Below are 12612 nucleotides of genomic sequence, written 5' to 3' on the forward strand. Positions count from 1 at the left end.
ACACCATTCCTCATGACCAGCGAGTTCCATTTTATTTTCTAGCATGCCTGTTCCATTACCAACACTGCTGTCCTCCAAGTGACTATTGATTTCAGATATATTTCAATTTCACAGCCAAGAGATTGCCCTACATTTCATTTTAAATGACTAATAGCTAAGAAATGACTGATAGCCACATACTGTTTTCTTATTAACAAAATGCCTCCACAGACATTATCACAGGATCTGTCCTGTCATGCTTCATGGGGAAAGGAATGCCTCTCTCTGTGTAACAGAGGAGGACAGTAAAGGGCACGGCTGTGTGCTCACCATAAATGCTTCCTTCAGTGAGCACAGAACCAAGGTTCCGGCCCCATTTCTCTGACTAAAGATTGCACATTTATGAAGCTTCATCTTAATGTTTCAACTTAAGGAGATGTTGAATAATCTGGGAAGAATATCCTGGGCATGTGCAAAGAGTATTATCATAAGCTAACTAGTGTTGGAGAGCTGCCTACTATGGGTTGCACCATTCCCTGAGCTGGCGTAAAGTAAGATAGATGCAGGCATCCATGACTTTCTGACTCTTGATTGTGGATGCAAGGTCAGCTGCTTCGAGCTTCTGCCACACAGACTTCCCTCTCGTGATGGACTACACCCTTGCATCATAAGCTGGAAGGAACTCTTTCTCCCTTAATGAGCTTTCATCCAGGTGTTTTAGTCTATCAAGCAGAAGCTAAGACGGTGTTCTTCCCAGCAACTCCCGCTCTTTGTTTCCATGGTACTTTGCCTCTCTTCCACATAATGCAGAAGTCCATCCCTGTTTTGATGTGTCAGATTCAGGAGAAAGGACTATGAATGAACTCAGGGACAGAGATCCTGACCATCATGCTCAGGGCCCTGATTTCAATCCCCAAGAGCAGAAAATATAGACCCAGAAGAGCATGGGAGTCCTGGAGGCAAGTGCTGATTGTTTTTCATTCTGTGTGTTCTGAAAACACCAGTTGTTTACAGAATATTTTTGAGTGAAAAAGGAAAAACACAGAAGGATTAACTGTTTGCCCCCAAATTACCCAGCCAACAGTGCAAAGTCTAGAAAGGGAATCCGGTTTCTTGATGTAAATCAAGCACTAACGGACACCTAGATCACCCAGTCCTTTGAAGCATCCCTTTCTGCACTGATATTCAACAGAGAAGGGAGGGGTCGGGACCCTAGAATCAAGGGAACTAATTTTAGCCTTTACCAATCAATCCAATGTCCTTTTTACACAGACAAGTTACTTAATTCATAGATAAATGCTATAATTCATCCAGGACCATGGTGGAGAAATGCAAAGGGTCATGTAGCCTTTCCTTTCCTTGTAGCGAGTACACGGAGCATAGAGAAATAACAGTCACTGAGTTTATACCCCAGCTGAGTTTCCCACAAGGAACAGTCTGTGAGAATCTCATTTTTTGTCATTTTATGAACTGAAAAATTACTGACATTGAACATCAGGACCAGTCACTACTGAGCAACTGAGAAGTGACAGTCCTATCCAGTGGTTAAAAGGCTGGTGCGGAGTTAGGTTCTGGGGTGACGTGAGAAGTCACAGAAAGCAGAAACTCCAGGGGTGTACATTGGTAGAGATTATTTTGCAGAGATCATTGGGGTTAACAGTCATTCAGTAGAATACCAAAAAGCTTCAACTTCTTAGCCGAAGGAGACCATCACAGAAAATTACCACTGCTCAAAATGCAGAACAAACTGATCAAGGAATACAGCAGTGGTTTGAATGAAAATGGTCCCCATAGGCATATAGGCTCACTATTAGGAGGTGTGGCCTTATTGGAGTAAGTGTGGCCTTGTTGGAGGAAGGATGTCACTGGGGTTGCACTTAGACGTTTCAGATGCTCAAGTCAGGCCCAGTATCACTCTTTCTTCCTGCTTCCTTCAGATCCAATGTAGAACTCTCAGCTTTTCCCCAGCACCATGTCTGCCTGCACGCTACCATGCTTCCCACCATGACAACAATGAACTAAATCTCTGTAAGCCAGTCCCCCAATTGAATGTTTTCCTTTATTATAGTTGCCTTAGTCATAGTGTCTCTTCAAAGCAACAGAAACCCTAATACAGGCACCCAGTCCCAAGTGAAATATCTACAACACAGCCTCGAATACTTAGGGAATATCATAGAAGAGTGAGCGGAAGGATTGTAAGAGCCAGAAGACCAGGATGTCTGTTATGATAGAGTCTCCTCTATACGACCGGGAGCTGTACCCAACAGTATGGCCACCTAAACAAGACCTGCACAGTGTCACCAGCTGATATCGCAACAAGAATGGGAGTAATCTCATAGGAACCCATCCATAGATGAAAAGCTATGGGAAAACAATGGCTGTTGAGAGAGGAAGAATGGCCCAGTCCAGGTTCCTGCCTCCTCAGCCTGCAGTGGACACAAATCAGAGACGGGACATGGTACCAGAAAATCAGCACACCCTGGACATCCAGTCCTCGGACCCTGTCTCCTGTGTCTATCTCAAGCACAAACTTGACAACCATCTCTTTCCCAACCCTTTCCCCCAGCACCCCAGAAGGACTGGCCGTATCCACCATGCACCTGTTTTGGTACTGGAGTCTCCTCTGACAGCTACAATGCATTGCTCTGCCCAGCACCAGCTCCCCTTTCCTGGAAAAGGGTGTATCCTGGGCACCTTCTCAGCGACAGCCCAAACCTGGTGAACTTCAAGTGGATGGTTACCAGATAGCTGATACAGCGGCACAGATGGGGAAATCTCCTGAGATCCCACCCTAGATAAAAACCTCTAGGGAATTAATGGCTCCTGCTTCTATGCGAGATGAGTGAAACAGATGCTGCAAGATGAGCAAAAGCCTGAACCTGAGGTTCATGGTGTCTACAGCATAGATTTCAGATTTTCCACACAACAGTTGGTTCTATAAATAGTTACCGTTCACCTTCCGTGTTGCAGACAGAGTGCTCAAATTCTCAAACTAAAATCGTATAGAAGAACCAGACAAATAAACCAAAGACTGCAGCATATCCCAGAGCTGCAGAACCTCCAGGTTCCCTCTTTTCCTGACTAGCATAGATAGTCCCAAAGTGACTGAAGCCTAGGCCATCCGTGCGTGAAACGTTCTCTCTGTCTTATGAAGCTGCTGTCAGTATGCCTTGTTATTAGACATGCCAGTGTGAGAGTTTCAGTTATCAATTTAAGGAATACTAGGAGAACAAGCCAAGCAGAGCATGCCTCAGGCCTCAGGTGACATAGGACAGCACCAGCCTGTGAGCCAACAGGCTGGAATCTGGGAGAAAGAAAAGAGCAACAGTCGGGTCCATGCCTTGAAGGGGATAAGCTACTGAGAACAACAGTCTGAGGGAGGAATGGATCACATTAGATAGAATTGAAGTGAAACAAATATCCTTCTTGTCTCAGTCTTTGGTCTGGCTTCCTGCCACCCAGCAGTCTGCTGGGGAAGAATGTCACATGTGAGGTGAACTGGGAAGGACTTGTTTCCCTCCCTGAGATCTGTCACCAACAGGGTTGTTCTTGCATTAACTCTCACAGATGGAGGAAGGCTGGCATACAATAGAAAACATGTTCTAAGAGGCAGGAGTACTTCCGGCCACAGAGACAGTGAGGGGAGACCGGGATTCTGTAGGAGTGGGTGGTCCATGTTAAGGTAGGCAGTTCGGTGGAAATGGCATTTAGTAGAGGAAAGGGGATAGGAGAGGAAGCCTTGTGCAGGAAAGTCAAGTATCTACTCAAGAGCCTGGGTAAGTAAAGTAGGGTGATATAAACTGGTCACCCCAGTATTCGGGAGGCAGATGAAGGAGGATCACTATGAGTTCAAGCTAACCTGACCTACATATCAATTTCCAGGAACACCTGGAGCTACATTAAAAAAAAAAACTTTCTGCATAAATAAAATTTGAAAACAGACCCTCATGTTTATGGGCAATGGAAGGTTTGTGACCATCCCATAGTGGCAGTGAGGGGTAATAAAAGCTGCAAGGGAAGCAGGTGGAGAACTTCTTGGCTGTGGCTCCCCAAAACATAACCCTTAGGGGCTTCATCATAGAGGATATCAGCCTTTGTCATCTTGGGATACAAAAGTCATGTTTTTCCAGTCTTGTTGTCTGGAATTCTTTCTTCCCCCTAACATAATTCCTATGATAGATCTGGTCACTATTTCTAGTCTCCCACGGGCACATGACACACAATACAAGTACTGTGGCATTTCCGAAGAGAGGCACAGTGAGTGCCCAGCACTATGTCTAGGGCATACATGTCGGACAATAGCTATTCTTTCTAATGTAACCTGTCACCTTTGCTCTTCAAACGTGCGGTTGCTTCTTGGTGACTCTCAGAAGATGTGAAGATATGAATATTACTAATCCTTCCACCTTATCTGCCCTCCCATGGTTTCTGTGGATCCCCCTCCTTCCTTCCCACCCACCTCTCTTATCACCCCCATTCGTGCCTGGGAGGAAGAACACACCTTCACCAAGCTCTCACAGAACCCTGTGTGAGGGCACATGAGGATAACAGATCCATGGGAAGTCAACAGAAATGTTTATCCCAGTTTCCTGCATGTCAGGCTGTGACAGCTTGCCTTCTGTCTCCGGAGCTGTGTTCACGTCAATAAATCTGTTTAACTCCCCCAACAACCTGCTCTCTCTTCCCAAGGCAAAGAAGCTGTGAAGAATTGGGGTTCTGTCTGAAAAGAGAATTGTACCACCCCCCAGGGACTCTTGAAGTGCACCTTGCTGCATCATGCCTCTGAGAACTTTGTCTGATTATATCTGAGTTGAAAAACTCCTTGCTGGCTTCATTTGTTTTTACAGGAGCTACAGTTGTATGGGAGGCAGGATGCAATGTGTATATGTCTATGTATATGCTCATGTTTTGTATATGATATATGTATAGTAACTATGTCAATAGGTATGGTATGTAATATGTGTAGGTTTTATATGCTATTGTGTGTATGTGTGTGTGTGTGAAAGAGAGTGCATGCATGTGGTGTGTGTGTGTGTGTGTGTGTGTGTGTGTGTGTGAGAGAGAGAGAGAGAGAGAGAGAGAGAGAGAGAGAGAGAGAGAGAGAGAGAGAGAAAGAGAGAGAGATGTTTATTTGTGGACTATGTGTGTAGGGTGTGTGGCATAGTGTGTTTTGTGGTATATGTGTTGAGTGTATGAATGGTAGGTATGTGGATAATGCACGTTGTATATATGTTGTGAACGTAGTTTTTGTGAAGGGTGGTATGCTATGTGTGTTTGTGGAGTGATGTGTGTGTGTGTGTATGTGTGTGTGTGGCAGGTATGTGTGTGTATGATATGTAGCCTTGTCCCTGTGGATGTAAATATAATGGGGATCAAGTTGGTTCCCTAACTTTAGGCTCAGGTAAAGGCCTCTCTGCTCTACAGAGATCCTTATTTCTAAAAATGCATTGTGCAGTAGTTGAATAAGTCACAGATATTGGAGACTCAAAGACTCAAGATCAAATCCCAGACTTAGCCATATGTATGTATCTGTCAGGCAGGCATATTTAGCCTCAACTTTATTGATTTCATATACAGACTACAGAAGTCAGTCTAAAGAGCAAATGAAAAAAACAAATACTGAACATTGAACTTGGTATCTGGAACACTAAAGGATCTCACAAAACAGGCCTAGCATTTTGTCCTGCTTCCTCTAACACATGAGATCTCTAATACGCTCACCTATGTACCAAATATAACCACCCAGATACACAATATGATCCCCACAGAGGCAATATGTACATCGTCTTCCTTCCACTGATGGAAGAGTTGGGAGGAGAGTAAGACTCCTATCACCGGGAGCTGAGTATCCCCCAGGTATCTACTACAGAGAGCCCCACCTCCCAGGAGCAAAGCTCCGCCCCCACCCAACATCAGATATGCTGCCCTATAGCTCAGGAAGGGGAGCATCCCCTCTGCATCAGCCACATCCTAATGTCCCATCCGCTCTGTAGTTGAACTTGAACTACTTAATTCCTGCCCTTATGGAACTTCAGATGTCCAAACTGAAGAAAATGCTTGGAAGAATGAGATCAGGGAGTTTCCAAACTACATCACAGTGTCGCCAAGGGAGGAAGAACATGGCTGTGAGGGAAGAGACAAGGATGTCCTGGGACCACCCTTTGTTCTCAAGGGCCAATGGTTCTCAATGGATCTATTTAGGGTACCAAGTGCCAGCATCCCACAGATTTAACGTGATCAACCAGGACTATTCACAGCCAAGTTAAAAGACAAAAACAACACAATCCAGCTTGAGTCTGACTACCATTATGACACAATAACCTCCTCATAAAGTAACAATTAACCATTTACAAACCTACCCCACATGGCTAGTCATCAGTTCTCTGAAAACCAACCAAAGCCGAAGAACAAACTGAGAAGCAGGTGTTTTAGGATCTACTGAGACTTTGGAGAAGCCCAGGAGCTCCAGGTTTCCAGTCCTCCTGCAACGCCTGGCCCAACCCTAGTCTGTCAACAGTTCACTGGGGTGGAAGGAACACAGAAACCTAAAAACTTCACCACGCCCAGGGATCATGCTGGATTTGGAGTATTATTCCTTCAAGAGCAGAGGCAGAAAAAACAGCAGGTGGCCTTACTGTCTTGAGGCCAATGTCCTTTGAGGACACACAAGAGATGAAAGGTCTTGGAAGGAATGAACTGGTAGATCAGCCAGGTACTTTCTGAGGTTTAGGAGGAGTGACAACATCCTGGTGGACTTTGACACCCACACATGTATCTGGCTGATCATGAGCCATTCGCAAAACCAGGAGAAATGAGAGAAGACCACATTCCAGACCCTCAGAGGAGACTTTGTTCCAGATCCTCAAAGGAGACCACCTTCCAGATTCTGAGAGAAGGCCACATTCCAGATTCCAGATTCTCAGAGGAGACCACATTCTAGACCTTCACAGAAGATCACATTCCAGATCCTCAAAGAAGACCAGATTCCAGATCTTCAGAGAAGACCATGTTCCAGATGTGCAAATAGTACGGGCTTTGAAAGCACTCTCTTTCCAAGCTCCCAAGCACATAGACCTCTCTAGGATGGACCACTTGGTGGAACACAGAACAGACCCAAGTTTATTTTATAATGAAATTAAAATAGAGATTTATGCAAGAAAAAAATAACTGAGAAAATTCTTAGTAGTCAGGGATTAAACAAAATAACTTTTTTAAAAAAAAATGAGTTTGTATGCACTAACAAGATATCATCATGCTGCCTCAGCAAGAGCTCTTCAGATGGAGCCAACTCTTTTGTAAAATGGAATCACTTACGGCAAGACAGCCTAAAAGCTGTAACATAATCTAGCATAGTTTGATCTCTACACACAATATTTGAGAGAGGTTACATCTAAATATAGTTTCTGCACAAACCCTATCAATATCTTAGCAGAAGTTTTAATAGAATTGACAAGCCAAGTTACATTTCCATGGCAATAAAAAACCAATTGTGAAAATGAAAAACAAAGTTGGAGAATCTCAATTGCAAAACTTAACTCTTATCCTATATTGTGACAGTATGGGAAGATGGGTGTATCTGTGATGTTCAGTGAAATAGACTCAGATGACCAGTAGACTGTCCTTCATTTGCTGTGATCAGTGGATTACAAAAAGAGATGCCAAGATGCTCAGTAGGGTGTCTTTTTCAACAAAAAATGGTGCTGAGAAAAAGGGAGATGAATATGCTTAAAAACAATTTTAAAAATGGGTGCCTTTCTCCCATTTTTCAACAACTAATTGTGCATGGTTCACATGTTAGAAATGGCCATTTAAATGAGAAGATTCTAGAACAAATGGAAGAACATCATTGAGACATGAGGTTAGACAGAATGTTGAGAACCAATACAAAATGAATAAACCACAACATGAAAACAGAATAAAAGGGGGGGCTGGAGAGATGGGTGGTTTAACAGCTAAGACTGCACGTCGCTCTTGCAGAGGACCTGGGTACATTCCTAGCAGCCATATCAGGCGAGTCACCATCATCTGTACCTCAAGTTCCTAAGGAACCAATACCTTTTCCAGCCACCACAGGTACCTACACATATGCCTGCTACACACAGACACATACATACAAATAAATAAGTAAAATTCTACTTTAAAAAATAGAATCAAATCAATTGTGTTCCACCAGAACACTAAGAAAATCTGTACTTCAAAACACATTAAGAAAAAAAAAAGCACAGCCTGAAGAGATGGCTCTTTGGTTAAGAAAGAACTCAGATCCAGTTCCCAGCACCCACATGGTGGCTTACAATAACTCCAGTTTCCATAACTCCAGTTCCAGGGAAGCCAGCGCCCTTTTCTGGCTTCCACTGGTACACACCCAAGCAGTACACTTGCATACATGCAAGTAAAACTCATACATATAAAAATACATAAACCTTAATAAAAACATGAAGCAACACAATGGAAGGAAAATATAATAAATAAGGTGCCAGGTGAGGGATATACACTGAGATTCTATTACACCTAGATGTCTCCATAATAAAATGTCTGGTACACCTAATAAAACATGGGGAGAGGATGTGAAAACCTCATTCACCAGGGAAAATATGCAAATGGCCAGTAACTATGGACTTAGTATTAATAACTGAGAGATTCCCGAACCTCTAGAATGACCACCATAAAAGCAGCAGGTGATATGAAGTATAGAAGGAATGCAGAGTGACCATGACCCCTCCCCCCATGATCAATGAGGGCGTAAGATGGAGAAGCCGCTTCAGAAAACACTGCACAAGCTTCTCAAAGTGTTAACATGCTTATGAAAACCAGCGGCTCTATTTCTAGAAACATCCCCAAGAGAAATGAGGATATACTGTGACAATAGAAACTGCACATGAGCATATGGTCTGTCATTGCTCATAACAGCCCGAGCTGCAGACAACCCAATTGGGCAGCACGGAACGAGTGAGTGAAAAAATATATTATAGTCATACATCAGAAGCCTCGGCAACCACAACAGCAAATAGAACAAAATACCAATGCCTGCTGAAGCACTGTGTGGTAGAGGAGAGAGGCTATTCTGTAACCCAAGATCTTCGTGCCTCTACCTCCCCAGTGCTGGCATTGCAGGTGAGCCTCCATATGATGCACAACTCTATAAATTTCCTAAAACCCACTGATGAGCACATTTAAAATAGGTGAACTCTATGAAAAGTGAATGATGACCAAAGCTGTTAAAAAATAAAAGCCCTCACAGAGATCTGCCTGCCTCTGAGTTTGAGACCAGTCTGGTCTACAAGAGCTAGTTCCAGGACAGGTTCCAAAGCTACAGAGAAACCCTGTCTCAAAACACAGATAGATGATAGATAGATAGATAGATAGATAGATAGATAGATAGATAGATAGATAGATAGATGATAGATAATAGATAGATAAACAGATGATAGATAGATAGATAGATAGATAGATAGATAGATAGATAGATAGATAGATGATAGATAGACAGATAGACAGATAGACAGATAGACAGACAGCCAGACAGACAGACAGACAGACAGACAGACAGACAGATAGATAGATGATAGATGGATGGATGGATGGATGGATGGATGGATGGATAGATAGATAGATAGATGATAGATAGACAGACAGATAGACAGACAGACAGATGATAGATAGATAGATAAATAGATAGATAGATAGATAGATAGATAGATAGATAGATAGATAGATAGAGATAAATGCAGATGGAACTCTTGTAAAAGGGACAGAGAAAGAACTCCTGCTTGAGAGCCATGGGCCAAGTGTTCATCTAAGAACACAGCCTTCCTTTCTAATCAGTCCCCAGCCTGCAGGGCATACCAGAGCAGCGTATTTACATTATGGTTCATAACAGTAGCAAAATTACAGTTAGGAATAGCAATGGAAAACAATTTGATGGTTGGGGGTCACCACAGCATGAGGAACTGTATCAAAGGACCGCAGACTTAAGAAGGAGGGGAAACACTGAGCTAGAGCAATTGTGTTCCAATTCCAGTCACCCAGAAGAGTGCCAAGGAAATGTCCCCATGAAAGTCAGAAGTGGCATGCCACGTCTGCTCTTTATCATGGATGCCAGGCTTCGCATGAGCTCACCTGGCCTCTGATGCTCACCTTCATCTCTCTGAAGTTCATGCCCTTTGTGTCTCTAGCCCCGTGTATAACTGAGACATTAGGTCCCACCCCCTCATTTCTGCCCTTCCTGTGAGGTCTGAAGCAGTCTGAGGAGACTCCCTGTCTAGGTTCCTCTGAACCTGTCAGCTCCATTTGCTAAATGACATCAGTTCCTTTGGCAACCTGTAATTTTCACATCACCAAGGTGCCCCTCGGCATGTATCTTTCTGCTACTAGGTTCCCGCTGAGCGAATCCTCAAACTATCCACACAGACTGCCAATTTCATAGTCTAATAATGCTCTCAGTGGCATTTTTACGCAGGAAGTTCAGTGTATGGTAATTTGCTGGTATAAAATTCACCAGTCAGAATAAATGGATTTGACCAAACATACAAGAAGAAATGTGGTGGTGTTTTCAGCTCAGGCTCCTTTTGCTCCATAGCAACAGCAGAGCTGTTCTTTGCTTCGACAAGCCCTAGATGAGGACCGTATGCACAGACAGCTACCTTAGACCTGAGTTTCCATTACTACCGACAATGGATCCTCCAACATGGATTCTGCGCTAACAGCCACGTGGAATTTCAGCCCTGCTCCACTTGCCTGTCAGCAGGTGGTTCCATTTTCTGAAGGACAGTCTCTTCCGGACATGGATGCTGTCATGAGGGCAAGTGGAAAGTTTATCTACAGGGATGTAGATGGCCAGCTTTCCACAAGCAAAGCATAGGCAAAAGGCTATGGTGTGAGCTGAAGCTGACTTGTAAAGATCTTTATGGCAACTGGGTTGCTTCTCAGACAGGAAAGGGCCATTCTTCCTTTAGGGATAATGCTCTGCCTGTATGGTACCATATTGCAGAGCCTATACTTAGGTGCCTTAGAGAAAAGAATATAAACACAAACGATTGTGTGCAGCTGATAGCTGTACATCATACCTACTCTGGCCACAAGGGTTCACAATGTGTGCCCCAAATCAGTGAGCTTTCCATTCTTGCTTCAAAATCTGTCACTAGACTCATTCATCCTAGTCAGTCTGTTTATTGGCACCAAAATGATCATTAAAGAAAAAAGGTCACTGCCCTGTTCTCTTCTTACAGGCTCTCCCCACCAGTAGGATAAATTCTAGACATTCACCCTATTGTCCACATTTGATTCCAGCTCTGCTGGGACTGGGTCTCCTGCAGCCTTCACTCAAAGGTCGAATGGTCCCTTGTTCCTGAGTGAGCCCACTCACATCTGTCCATAGATCAACTCCCAGTGCCTTCTCTGCTGGCTTCTTCACCCGGAAGTGTTTGCTACTGCATCAAGCGGCTATTCCCTAACTCCTCCCATGACAACTTAGCAAATTGCTCTCTTCCCCAGTCAGTTACATCCTTTCGTCCCAGTGGAACTTCGCAGACCAAGCGTGAGAAGAATTTCACTCGGTGACTATGGTTATCCCTGTCTCAGCACCACAGAAACATAACACACTTCCCCAGCGTTTCCTTGTGTTTGTTTGGTATAACACACAGGATAGATCAGAAATAACAGGAAGGAAATGGCAGCTAATGAAAGAAGAAAACATGAGGAGCAAGAGAGACAAAGATACAATGACCTGAAGACTTGCACCGCAGAGGAGGCAGCAGGGCATCAGATGCGCTGCTGAAGAGAACGCGGATGGGAAGAAAACCCTGAAGATGAAATTTAGGGTAGCTTGAGGTACAGAGGGGCTGTGGGCCTGTGGTGGATTTGTCAAGTAGACAAATGTGTGTGTGGATGAAGGTGTTCTTCCCTGTTTCAAGCCGTGAGATCAATCCCTTCACCATGTTTTCTGCCCCTTTACTACTTCCTATTCCACGGAGATACCTGCTTGTCACCCTGTTCCTGACACAGTAGACTATACCCCTGAGGACTGCGAGCCAAGACAAACCTCCCTCCTCTAAGCAGCCTATGGTCAGATATTTGATTACAGAGATGAGGAAAGGAGGATTAATGTCAAGAGACATTTCCCCCAAGCTCTTTCAATGCACAGTGAGCCTAATGTCAACTATGGACTCCCAGGGATAAAATGTGTTCGTGTAAATCCATCCAAGGTAACAAATGCTCCATGGGGTACACTGCTGTTAGTGGGGAACACTGTGTGGACACAAGGGATTGATAGAAATTAGATTTCCCCCTTTTATTTTGCCCTGAACCTAAAACTGCCCTTAACTGTTAGAACTTATTAATATTTTTATGCAAGGAGAAGACGAATCCTCAAAGAAGCTGTGAAGGAGAAATTGCTCCTTACTCACACTTTGCAGAGTTCTGCCACAGGAGGGAAGGGAGTCGCACTCCTTGAGGATCAGCAAGTCTGAATTCTATTCATAGATCCCTCTAGCCTGTCTGCTCTCCATTCTGTCTCTACCCCAAATTCAGAAACATCAGGCCTCCCTGATTCTTCAGCCTTTCAAATGCAAACTCTTCATTGGTTCTTCACCTTTCCCTGTCCCCCCCCCCCTTTTAGCATTGAACTTTTTCAAG

Source organism: Chionomys nivalis, chromosome 1, assembly GCF_950005125.1.
Source record: "Chionomys nivalis chromosome 1, mChiNiv1.1, whole genome shotgun sequence".
NCBI classification, from domain to species: Eukaryota; Metazoa; Chordata; class Mammalia; order Rodentia; family Cricetidae; genus Chionomys; species Chionomys nivalis.